The sequence below is a fragment of the Sus scrofa genome, chromosome X, assembly GCF_000003025.6.
Source record: "Sus scrofa isolate TJ Tabasco breed Duroc chromosome X, Sscrofa11.1, whole genome shotgun sequence".
In the NCBI taxonomy this organism is placed as follows: Eukaryota; Metazoa; Chordata; class Mammalia; order Artiodactyla; family Suidae; genus Sus; species Sus scrofa.
In genome coordinates, this window is record NC_010461.5 from 84,531,177 (window position 1) to 84,544,566 (window position 13,390).

Genomic DNA, 13,390 nt, shown 5'->3' on the forward strand with positions numbered 1-13,390 from the left:
GAATCCTCATGGATACTAGTTGGGTTTGTTATCACTAAGCCACAACGTTCCTTGATAGTCTCCCATTGTTGCCCCTCCCCCCAAACATTTTTCTTTTGTCTTTAGTTGAATGAAGATAATATTAAAGGTAGTGGTTTGGGCCATTTCAGGGAGTTACTCCAGTTGACCAGGGTATTGCCTATGTACACAGGAGGTATACATGGTCAAACTTCTGTTTGTTTTTCTCCTGTTACTCTGTCTTTTATTATGGGGAGGGGGATCTCAGCCAAGATCCTAAAAGGGTAGAGGGAAGATTATTTTTTTTCCCCTACAATATGCATGTGTGTGTACATATATCTCCTTTGATGTAGTTTGTCAATTTACTTTTTATATAGCATATACCTATATTACTTTACACATTTATGTAATTCAAATGCCTTTACGTATTCATGTATACATTTGTTGTTATATCTTATATAGCATATATTTTATTTACTGTTATATTTTCCTTTGCACATGTGCCATGACATTCATCCACATGGGCATTCCATCAACCACACCCCTTGACAGTAATGTCTATAGTGAAGATAAAGTTGTTCTCTTTGATCTCACAGCCCTATGTCTGAAGGCCACATGGACAGGTGGTGAATGGACAGGTCTCCCAAAAAAGCATAAGATAGAGGCAAGAGCACTAGCTTTGATTGGAGTTGAGGAAAAGATTCAAAATGAGCAAGAACCTACTGGGGCCATGCACTTTATATTTGGGATCTTCTTTAATCGTTACCACACTTTGAGGAAGGTATTCATCCTTATTATAGATGAGGAAACTGAAACTCAGAAAGTTTGGGTGACTTATACAGGGTCACACTGTCAGTAGTAAGCGGAGGGACCTGGATTTGAACTTAAATTTGTCTGACTCTTCAATCGGACCTCTTAACCCATATGCCTTATTTACTCCTAAAATTTTACAGCTTCTCTCTTACTGCTGAGTCTAGTGGAACTCACCTCTTGGAATTCAGAAAAGTTTTGAACACTACCGCACTTTCATGCCCCACTCTTGTTGAGTTTGAATTTCTTGGCTACGAAAATGCTTTCGTGATCAGGAAACTTAATAAAGAATTATCTCTTTTAAAATCTTTAAAGTTAAAGAAATCTCAGAGAATATCAGGTGGCACATGAGTAACTAGGATGAAATATTTAAAACACATATTACAGGAGTTCCCGTTGTGGCTCAGTGGTTAACAAACCCGACTAGCATCCATGAGGATGCAGGTTTGATCCCTGGCCTCACTCAATGGGTTAAGGATCCAGTGTTGCCATGAGCTGTGGTGCAGATCACAGATGTGGCTTGGATCCAGCATTGCTGTGGCTGTGGTGTAGTTCGTTGGTTACAGCTCCAATTGTACCCCTAGCCTGGGAACCTCCATATGCTGTGGGTGCAGTCCTAAAACTACACATATTACAGATTTTGAGATCTTTGAAAAATATTAATCTCTACTCACCAATACAAAATAAGAAAAGTACATGGAGAAATAATTCACACACATACACACACTCATATTCACAGAATCTGAATGATACTACACACATGGCATTATACTGTACATTTGACAAAATGTTCATTTTGTCACTCCAGCATGTCTTAGGCATCTATCCAAGTTGTCACCTATTGTGGTATAAGAAATATATTTGATCTCTGTCCCCAGTTCCTTGCATAAAACTCTTCAAAGCTTTGGAATTTCCTGAGTTATAGGAGTCATAGGAGTGTCTTTCATCATTCATAAGGAAACCCCGTTGAACTTATGCTTAAAGGGCGTAGGGGCCCCTACATAGCGTCAAATGGGGCTAGTCGCTTGAAATTAGAACTTTCAGCCCCAGAGACCTTTGGGAAGGGGAACAAGGTTTGATGAGCTTCCAGTCTGGTGAATGCATCCACATGATGGGAGAGTGACAAACCCCCTTCCTCAGGAACAGGAGCTCATGCATTCAGGACCCTTGGAGACATTGCCCTTTATACCATCTCATCTGGCTGTTCATCTGATTTCTTTAAAATAAACCAGAAAACATAAATGAATGTTTCTATAAGTTCTATGAGCCAATCTAATTAGTGCATTGAATCCAAGAAGGAAGGGGGTCACAGGAAGCTCTGATCTCTTACCAGTCAGTCAGAAGCACAGGTGACATCTGAAATATGGAGCAGGGCACAGTTTTGTGGGACTGAGCCTGTGAGATCTGACACTCCCTCGGTGTCAGAACTGAGTTAATTGCTTTGTATTTTGAGAATCTAATAAAAAAAATCACACAAAAGAACTTATAAACCAGACACAAAGATTTTGAAACCAAACTTATGGTTACTTTAGGAAACACGGAGAGGGAAGGATAAATTAGGTTGGGATTGACATATACACACTACTGTATATAAAATAGGTAAGTAACAAGGACCTACTGTATAACACAGGGAACTGTACTCAAGACTGTAATAACCTATATGGGAAAAGAATCTGAAAAGGAATGAATATATGTATAACTGATTCACTTTGCTGTATGCCTGAAAGTTTGTAAGTCAACTATACTCCAATAAAATTTAAAGAAAAAAGCACACCGTTAGATTTATATCTAGCTGATATATAACTGCTCCATACATTGCAGAGTGAATATACTATCCTTTATTTCTCAATGATAGAGATTTAGGTGGTTTCCAACATTTAGCTGTTACAAATAGGCTGCAATGACTCTTGTTGTGCATGCTTCCTTGTGCATGTGTGTATTTCTCCAGGGCTGGTGACTACAAGTGGAATTGTGGTGTCATAGGGTACATTTAAGGTATGCTGTGAAACCGGCCTCTGTTATGGACATTCGTCATCTGAATTCTTGCTAGACTTTGACTGCTCTGGTCCATCCTCCATGCCTTTGCCTCAAGCATTCTCCTGCTGCTTCTTCTGTCTCAACTGCCCCTCTCCTCTCTGTTAAGCAAAACCCTATCCAATCATTAAAACTCAACTAAGGTATCACTTGCTCCCAGAGGACTTTCCTAACAGTCATCAGAACAAGCTGTGTTAGGTGTCCTTTCCTGATGCCCCTGAATGACAAGGTGACTTGGACTTTATTATCACCATGTGTTATAACTGTGTTTAGACATCCGTCTCGCATATTAAGTCAATGATCTCCTTAGGGACATTCATGTCTTATTTGTCAGCTTGTACAGGACAGAGGATAGAACACTCATTAAATATGTTTGGTGAATCAAATATTAAGATTGTGACTCTGTCTCCTCTATTCCAATGCCTGTCACCCAGATCTCAGATCTGCCTTGTTTGGGGCCCCTTTGAGAGTCCCTGAGGACAAGCGTGAGTAAGGCTGTGGGTATGCTAGGGCCCAGTGGGGAAGAGCTCTGTGCTCTGAGCTCATCCGGATTCTGGTAAAAGCAGCAGCAGCCAGTCTGGACAGGGCCCCACTCAGGCCCACTAGCATTCCTGAGAGAAGCCCCTTCTCCCCTCCCTCACCGTGGTGGGCAGCGTGGAGGCATAGCATCTGAGAGCGGGAAGGGGCTTTGTTCACTATCCTACCACAGCCCCTGGCTCCCAGCCTCCAGAGCCCTCCCGCCAGTGACAGCCCAAGTCCTGCCCAGCCCAGAGCCAGGTATTGCCTCCCTTCAGCCCAGGTCCGGACCTGCCTTCCCTGGATCTCAGAGTCTCCCAGCAGTCAGAACTGCCATCCCACCTTTCCTCTGAGCCCCTTGCTTGTTTCTCTGGCCATATACTCTGTGTGTGTGTGTGTGTTTGTGTGTGTTCAGCTAGGATGAGACCAGGAGCAGAAAAGAGAGACTCCTGTCATTGCATTTCCCACTTGGCTATTTCCCCTGAGCGGGAGAGGGGGAGGAGAGCCTGGGAGCCACAGGCTGGACAGGGCCTGCTGCAGTCCCACGCAGCAGGTCTTGAGACCAAGCACTGCCATGGGTGTCATTAGGAAAGAATGCAGAGGCGGTAGCAGCAAGGGGAACCTCGGGGCTGGACAGGGCAGCACTCCTCACCTCCAACTCCAGGCATCACATGGGCCCTGCAAAGGGAAACCAGACCTTCATGGAGTCTGTACTGGAGAGGGGTTCAGAGGTGGGGCGGGGGGCGGTGCTTATTTCTGCCACAGAGGTGCAGCCTCCCCAGGAAACAGGAATCCTTGAACCAGAAACCCACCCTGGGTTTCCTCAGATCCCCCAGAGAAAGGCCACGCCCCTGGAGACTGTTGTCATGGCAGCAGCTGCCAGGGGCTGCCTGCCTTCCCCCTTTGCCTGCTTGGCTGCCCAGCCTGCCTGCTGAGACCTTCAGCTCCTGCTCCCTGAAAAGGCCTGTGCTGCCCACCTTGGCTACATGCAAACATAGCTGGAGCCCACTTCTCTGTGAGCAGTTTTCACCAAGAGAAAGCCCTATACCATATTCTAAAAGCCTCTTAAAAAATAAAAAATAGGGAGTTCCGGGAGTTCCCGTCGTGGCGCAGTGGTTAACGAATCCGACTAGGAACCATGAGGTTGTGGGTTTGATCCCTGGCCTTGCTCAGTGGGTTAACGATCCGGCGTTGCCGTGACCTGTGGTGTAGGTCACAGACGCGGCTCGGATCCTGTGTTGATGTGGCTCTGGTGTAGGCCGGTGGCTACAGCTCTGATTAGACCCCTAGCCTGGGAACCTCCCGTATGTCGTGGGAGCGGCCCAAGAAATGGCAAAAAGCCAAAAAAAAAAAAAAAGGGAGTTCCCGTCGTGGCTCAGCAGCAATGAATCCGACTAGTATCCATGAGGACTCCGGTTCGATCCCTGGCCTCGCTCAGTGGGTTAATGATCCGGTGTTACCTGTGACCTGTGGTGTAGGTCGCAGACATGGCTCGGATCTGGTATTACTGTGGCTGTGGTATAGGATGGCAGCTGTAGCTCTGATTCGACCCCTAGCCTGGGAACTTCCATGTGCCACGGGTGCGGCCCTGAAAAAAAAAAAGAACAAACAACAACAACTATAACAAAAACTGGATCAGTTAGGATAGGATCACATTTTAAAAAAAAGAATAATTTGAGGTTCACGGATATCTGTTCCAGGGCTCGTCTCTTTCCTAGCTTAGCCCATGTCTAATATTTTTCTGTCTCTATTTTCTCATCTGTAAATGAGGTCAAAAGCAGACTTATAAAATTGTGTCCCTATAGCACTCACAAATATATATTCATAAATGTTCAGTCTAATCTGAATTCAGAGGTATGCAAGAATGAGAATTTGGACTTGGTTCAAAGTGTGTTTAGTTTGGTTACTATTAACGTAGCAAATATACAATGCAAAGGGTAGAAAAGAGATGACAGTGTAAGTGATTAAACATGGCAACCCCTTCTGTGTTTTTGTGTGTCACTATGGTGTGGTCAAAGCTGAGTGGTCTTGGTAGCCCATGTAACATGAGATGCTCACCAGGTCAGAGGGATGCAGAACTGTGGGGTCACTGCTTTTTAAGTTCCCAGTCAGAGTTCCCGTTGTGGCTCAGAGGTAATGAACCTGACTAGTATCTGTGAGGATGTGAGTTCCATCCCTGGCCTTGCTCAGTGGGTTAAGGATCCAGCATTGCCGTGAGCTGTGGCGTAGAATGCAGACGTGGCTTGGATCCTGCGTTGCTGTGGCTGTGGTGTAGGCCAGAAGTTCTAGCTCCTATTCAACCCCTAGCCTGGGAATTTCCGTATGCCTCACTTTCGCCCCCCACCCCTCCAAAATTTCCCAGTCCTGTCAGTTTGCAGAAAGAACTTTAGATTAACCTACAAGGCACTACTACATCTGCTACTCAAGGAGGCATCTCACCAAAGCATAATGTCCAGGCTCTAGGCCTTGACATTCTTTCTGTGAAAGCACTGAGAAATGCCCCTCTTCTGTATTTGCTCTTTTTGTAACTTATTTTTTCTTTTTAAATTTTTTAAAAGTATTTTTTCTGGGATTTCCTGTTGTGGCGCAGCGGAAATAAATCCGACTAGTATCCGTGAGGATGCGGGTTTGATTGCTGGCCTGAAAAATCAAAAAAAAATTTTTTTTTTTTTACTTTTTTTTTTTTAGGGCCCCAGATGTGACCTATGGAAGATTCGAGCCACATCTGCGACCTACACCACAGCTCAGGGCAATGCCGGATCCTTAACCCACTGAGTGAGGCCAGGGATCAAACATGCAACCTCATGGTCACTAGTTGGATTCATTTCCGCTGTGCCACAACGGGAACTCTTTTTTTTTTTTTTTTTTTTTTTATGGCTGCAGCCTGTGGAAGTTCCCAGGCCAGGGGTTGAATCAGAGCTGCAGCTGCAACCTATGCTGAAGACTGTAGCAACGCCAGATCCCTTAACCTACTGAGGGAGGCCAGGGATCAAACTCACATCCTCACATCGGATGTGATCTTTTAACTTGTTGAGCCACAACAGCAACTCCTGTATTCACTCTTTAGGGAAGGAGTTTTCAGTACATGTCAACCTAGGGGATTTTTTGTGGACCACGCTGGCCAAGATCTACTTCATTGGAAGGAGAATATTTCTACCTCTGCTCAATTTGGCAGAACAGTCCTGGGATATTTATTTAAAGAATGCGTGGAAAGGATATGAGAACCATATAGCATAAGGCTAGGTGTGAGGAAGGATGGAAGAAGAGATCAAAAGTGTTCAAAGTCGGAGTTCCCATCGTGGCGCAGTGGTTAGCGAATCCAACTAGGAACCATGAGGTTGTGGGTTCGATCCCTGGCCTTGCTCAGTGGGTTAAGGATTTCCGGCTTGGCTGTGAGCTGTGGTGTAGGTCGCAGACGCGGCTTGGATCCTGCATTACTGTGGCTCTGGCGTAAGCCGGCAGCTACAGGTCCGATTAGACCCCTAGCCTGGGAACCTCCATATGCCGTGGGAGCAGCCCAAGAAAAGGGAAAAAGACAAAAAAAAAAAAAAAAAAAAAGTGTTCAACGTCAAGCAGAACTTCACTATGTGCCATAAGTGATGAAATCAGTTATTGACTACAAACCAAACAATGGGTCCACAGTGCTCTAAAAAAAATGTCTCCCCTCTGTGTTTGCTCTTTTTAAAATTTTTTTCTGTTCTTTTCATGGCCGTACCTGTAGCATATGGAAGATCTTGAGCCAGTGGTCAAATTGGGGCTGCAGTTGCGGTCTATGCCACAGGGCAACACTGGATCCAAGCTGTGTCTGTGACCTATGCTGTAGCTTGTGGCAGCGCAGGACCCTTAACCCACTGATCGAAGCCAGGAGACCTTCATTATGTACCATGATAAGTGATGAAATCAGACACTGACTGCAAACGAAGCAATGGCTCCATAGTGCTCTGACAAGAATCCCTTTTTGGCTAGCCTGAGCTAAAGTTCTCTCCAAAAGCAGTGGTGGTATGAGGCTTTTGCTGTCACAGAGCTGGCTACTTACGGCTACTCAGCACTTGTATTTTTATGCTCCTGAAACATCCCAAGGAGCAATTCCTTTATGAGATGTGCTTTCCTTCATATTGCCTATTCCTATTCCTTTACAGTACCAGGTCTGGGGAATTATTCATTCTAGAAGAATGGCACAGCAAGAGCACAGAGTGGGTAAGTATAAAGCATGTTGGGAGTCATGTTAATTAGGGGTCTCTTTTGGCTGGCGTAAAGATGGTTAATGGTTAATAAAGCTTCAAATATGTGACTCAGACTAGATCCTGAACAGCTGTGAAGGTCAAGATAGGGTTCTAAGATTGTTCAATGGATTGTAGGCCAGAGCCTTTGAGCAGGAGAATGGCATGATGAAATCAGGAAATAAGGTAGATTAATTCACTCATTTGCTTGTTCTTTTTTTTTTTTTTTTCTTTTATTAGGGCCATACCCACGGCATATGGAGGTTCCTAGGCTAGGGGTTGAATCAGAGCTACAGCTTCCCGCCTACACCACAGCCACAGCAACTCCAGATCCAAGCCGAGTCTGCGACCTACACCACAGGTCACAACAATGCTGGATCCTTAACCCACTGAGCGAGGCCAGGGATCGAACCTGCATCCTCATGGATCCTAGTCAGGTTGGTTAACCGCTGAGCCACAATGGGAACTCATCATTTGCTTGTTCTTTGAATTTTTCTCTAATAACTCCGGTTCACACTGGACATTATCTTCTCCAAATTCCTATTGACCTAACAATCCTTACAAACTTGTGAGGGGGCATGTGGAATGGCCCACTGGCCTGGACAAAGCAATTGTCCCCATGCACGATACATACCAGGCACAGTAATGCTGAAGTTCTCACAGATCTCCAGAAGATAATCATTTCCTTGTGGTTTGGCCTCTGTGGGTCCCCCAATGTATGCACCCTTGATCTAACATATCCTGGTGGTTATACAAAAAATCATGAGTTTCACTGCATATCTAAGATGTAAGGCTCTAGCATCCCCAATTTAAGAAAACACTAAAATTCTCAGCAGCCAAAACAATGTTGGTCAATACAGCTTGTAAATTCTGTTAGAACTGTAAGCAGTAACTAGTCCATGATTATGTATGGGTGATGTTTGGGGGACCTTTTAGCAGAATATAGTTGTATAGGTGAAGTGGAAAATTCTGAATGAATAGAGGTGATACAGAGGTAAATCACCTTGAAGTGAATGCAGCGAATGAAGTTTGAGCTTCATGGTCCCTTGATTTATATGGGTACCATCTGAGATGGGTTATGGTAAGCAAAATTCTAAGATGGTCCCCAATGACCTTCACACTTGTCTAATTCCCTCTTCTTCACCGCAGATGGAACCTGTGAATATGAAGACCTATCGCTCCTATGTTACGTTATATGGCAAAAGGGATTTTGCAGATGCAATCCAGTTCCCAAGTAACTGAATTAATCAAAAGGGCCATAACTAAGGGCCTGACCTAACTGAATGAGCCCTTAAAGAGATGGCCTTTCCTTAAGTCAGAGAGATTTGAAGCATGAAAAGGATTCAATGTGAGGGAGACTTTCCACTTTTGGGTTTGAAGATAGAGGGGCCACATGGTAAGGAATGTGGTGATGTTTGAGCTGAAAGTAACCCTTGGCTGATGGCCGAAGGAAAGCAGGACCTCAGTCCTACAACCACAAGGAACTGAATTCTGCCACAACCATGTAAGCTTGGAAAAGGACTCTAAGCTCCAGATGACAGTGCAATCTGGTTGACACCTGGATTTCAGCCTTATGAGATGCTGATCAGAGAATTCAGTTACACATCTGGACTTTCAAATTGCTGAACTATGAGCCAAAGAAATGGGTGTTATTTTATTTTATTCTTTTTTTTTTCTTTTTATGGCTGTATCTGCAGCATATGGAAGTTCCCAGGCTAGGGGTCAAATTGGAGCTGAGCTGCTGGCCTATGCCACAGCCCCAGCAACACTGGATCCAAGCTGCGTCTGCGACCTACACTGCAGTTGTGGCAACACTGGATCCTTAACCCACCAAGCGAGGCCAGGGATCAAATCCACATCCTCAGGAACACTATGTTGGGTTCTTAACCAGCTGAGCCATAACAGAAACTCCAAGGGTGTTATTTTTAAGTGGCTAAATTTGGTATTTTGTTGCATGACAACAGAAAACTAATAGAGGGCCAATACGACGTCTCAGATATTTTTTTAAAAGTTAGCAAAAGCAAGAACATTGAGGAGAGTTCCCTGGTGGGCTAGTGTTTAGGATTCAACACTCTCACTATTGCAGCCCTGGTCAATCCCTGGTCTGGGAATGGAAAGCCCATTTCAAGCCACTGCATTCAGAGGAAAAAAAAAAAACCAACAGTGACCCACAATTTAAGATTGCTATCTTTTTCCACTTTGACTTCCCCTCATGTTAGTAGAGGTAAGATGGAGGTAGGAATGTTTGGGATCAAGCTAAGGGGATGTTGATTTGAAACTACATTTAGCATGGGTTTAAGTGGCTAATGTATTCATGTGTTTCTCAGTCACTTCCATGTATAATTACTAAGTAAGATTACTAGTAATTACTAGTAAGATTTCACAGTGTAGTGAGTAGAAGCTCTAGGATTCAAACTAGGGTTGTCTGACTCTAATGCTAATGAGCTAATGTTATATACTCTATTGCTTTTCATGTTTAGTGAACCATGAACAAATCTTACAGCTCAAATTAAAACCAGCCACTTACCAGCATTTGATGATATTTCCTACTTTATTACCTAATTCCAAGATATTTTTTTAGTCTTGGCTCCCATTGCTGCCCTATAACCAGCACAATACAATTGATCAAAAATGGACTCCTGATCTTTGCTATACCAACCATGCATATTTTTTTGCCTAATCACATCCACACAGGTTCCTATCAATTTCTTGGTAATAGGCATGAAATAGTGACATCAACTAAGATATCTTGAAAACTGAAAATCACTACTACAATGAGGACTGTGTGGAGAGGACAAATATTTTTGCCTGTGCCTTTTTTTTTTTTTTTTTTTTTGAGCCACACCTGCGGCATATGTAGGTTCCCAGGCTAGGGGTCAAATCGGAGCTGCACCTGTGGGCCTACATCACAGCCACAGTAACCACAGATCCAAGTCGTGTCTACAACCTATACCACAGCTCATGGCAACACCCGACCCTTAACCCACTGAGAGGGGCCAGGGATCGAACCCACATCCTCATGGACACTAGTTGGGTTCTTAACCTGCTGAGCCACAACGGGAACTCCCCTTCTAGGTTCTTGGTGAGACCATCCTGTAATAAAGAACAGATTAATACGAGAAAAGCAGACACATTTAATAACATGTATATATCCTGTATGCAAAGGAGAGACCTAGGAAAACTGAGTAACTTGCTGAAAGAGCACAAAACACTTAAATATCATCTCCAGCTAAAGACAAAGGACGTTGATGGGGGAGAGGCCAGTTATGAGAGGTGACCAGGAAATCACATAAACAACAGTAAGGTTGTTAGGCAAATTTCAGTCCTAGCCTTTGCTATTGATAAAAGTCACTAGAGATTTAGTCATCCTTCTCTTCCTGGTACGGAGAGGGGGACGCCCTTACAAATAGAGATTTCTCTTGTAGATGTAAATGTCTCTTACAAAAGGGTAACTTCTTGGTTTTCTGAGGTTTTGCTAGGTCTGCCATTTCTTAAAAATAATCAGCCTTACCTAGAGATTATCACACTAAGTGAAGTAAATCAGACAGAGAAAGACAAATATCATATGATGTCAATTATATGTGGAATTTTTAAAAATGATACAAATAGATGCAAACTAATGCCTTTGGAATGGATAAGCAATGAGATTCTGCTGTATGGCACTGGGAACTAGATCTAGTCACTTATGATGGAGCATGATGGAGGATGAGAAAAAGAATGTATATGTGTATGTGTGACTGGGTCACTTTGCTGTACAGTAGAAAATTGACAGAACACTGTAAACCAGCTATAATGGAAGAAATAAAAATCATTTAAAAATGATACAAATGAAGTTATTTACAAAACAGAAATAGACTCACAAACATAAAAAACAAACTTATGGTTACCAAAGGGGAAAGGTTGGGGAGAGGGATGGACTGGGGGCTTGGGTTGACATAAGCACAGTATTGTATATATGGGGTCTTGCTGTGTAACACAGGGAAATCTACTCAATACTCTGTGATAACATATATGGGAATGGATATGTGTATAACTTAATCACTTTGCTGTACAGCAGAAACTTACAAAACATTGTAAATCAACTGCACTTCAATAAAATAAAAAAAATCAGTCTAAAATCAAATAATCTTTATGCTCAAGAGGCATATTTTGGGGTGGCAAATTCTGCTCCTCATCAGGACATTGACTGAAAACTGGTTTTAAGTGTTATTATTAAGAATACTTAGGGGGGAGTTCCCGTCGTGGCGCAGTGGTTAACGAATCCGACTAGGAACCATGAGGTTGCGGGTTCGGTCCCTGCCCTTGCTCAGTGGGTTAACGATCTGGCGTTGCCGTGAGCTGTGGTGTAGGTTGCAGACACGGTTCGGATACTGCGTTGCTGTGGCTCTGGCATAGGCCAGTGGCTACAGCTCCGATTCGACCCCTAGCCTGGGAACCTCCATATGCCGCGGGGCGGCCCAAAGAAATAGCAAAAAGATAAAAAAAAAAAAAAGAATACTTAGGGAGTTCCCATTGTGGCTCGGCGGGTTATGAACCTGACTAATATCCATGACGATGTAGATTTCATCCCTGGCCTCACTCAGTGGGTTAAGGATCTGGCTTTGCCATTAGCTGTGGTGTAGGTTGCAGATGAGGCTTGGATCTGGTGTTGCTGTGGCTGTGGTATAGGCCGGTAGCTGTAGCTCCAATTTGATTCCCAGTCTGAGAGCTTCCATATGCAGCAGGTGCGGTTCTAAAAAGCAAAAAAAAAAAAAAACCCAAAACACAAAAAAAGGATATTTAAAATAAGAATCTGTACAAGACACCTTAAATCTTAAGACATATAAGAAACTTGACAGAAGTAGACAGCAGTTTACACAAATCTGATAATACTAAAAATTCACTTGTTGCCAATGAGTTGTAAAGCTGAAACTTTCCAATAAGAGTAAAAATAAACTGATGAACCATGCAAAAGACTGAATTATCTCTACATTTTCTCTAAGAAAAATATTACAAAAACATATGAAGAGAGGATCAAAGAGTTTGTAATAAAAAAAAATTGTAGAGAAAAAAACAGGTGTGCCAGGCAGTAATTAATAAAAATATTGTATGGAAATTGGGATTCTTTATTTTTTTAGGGCCGCACCTTCGGCATATGGAAGTCCTCAGGCTAGGGGTCAAATCAGAACTGCAGATGCATGCCTACGCCATAGCCACAGCAATGCTAGATCCAAGTTGCATCAGAGACCTGTGCCACAGCTTGTGGTATCATTGGATCCTTAACCCACTGATCAAGGCCAGGGATAGAATTTGCATCCTTATGCACATTATGTCGGGCTCTTAACCCCCGAACCACAAGGGGAACTCCTGGGATGTTATGTATATACCAGCCGTTTAAATTTCTAAATTTGTGGTGATTTCTCTTCTTTTCTTTCTTTTTTTTTGCTTGTGTGCCATATGAAGGTTCTCAGGCTAGGGGTCCAATGGGAGCTACAGCTGCCGGCCTACGCTGCAGCCACAGCAATGCCACATCTGAGCCTCGTCTGCGACCTACACCACAGCTTACGACAAAGCCAGATCCTTAACCCACTGAGTGAGGTCAAGGATCTAACCCCCAACCTCACTGTTCCTAGTCGGATTCGTTTCCTCTGCACCACGACAGGAACTCCATGATTTATTTTCTCATTATAAATATTAACATTGGCACCTAATTGCCTGCATTGCCTATACAATTTTAATATCTTTTTCTTAAAGAGGGCCCCCCAAATTGTAAATTTCAGGCCCCACAAACCTAGATCTGTCCCTAAAATGGTAAGAAGTAGTACAAAATTTTG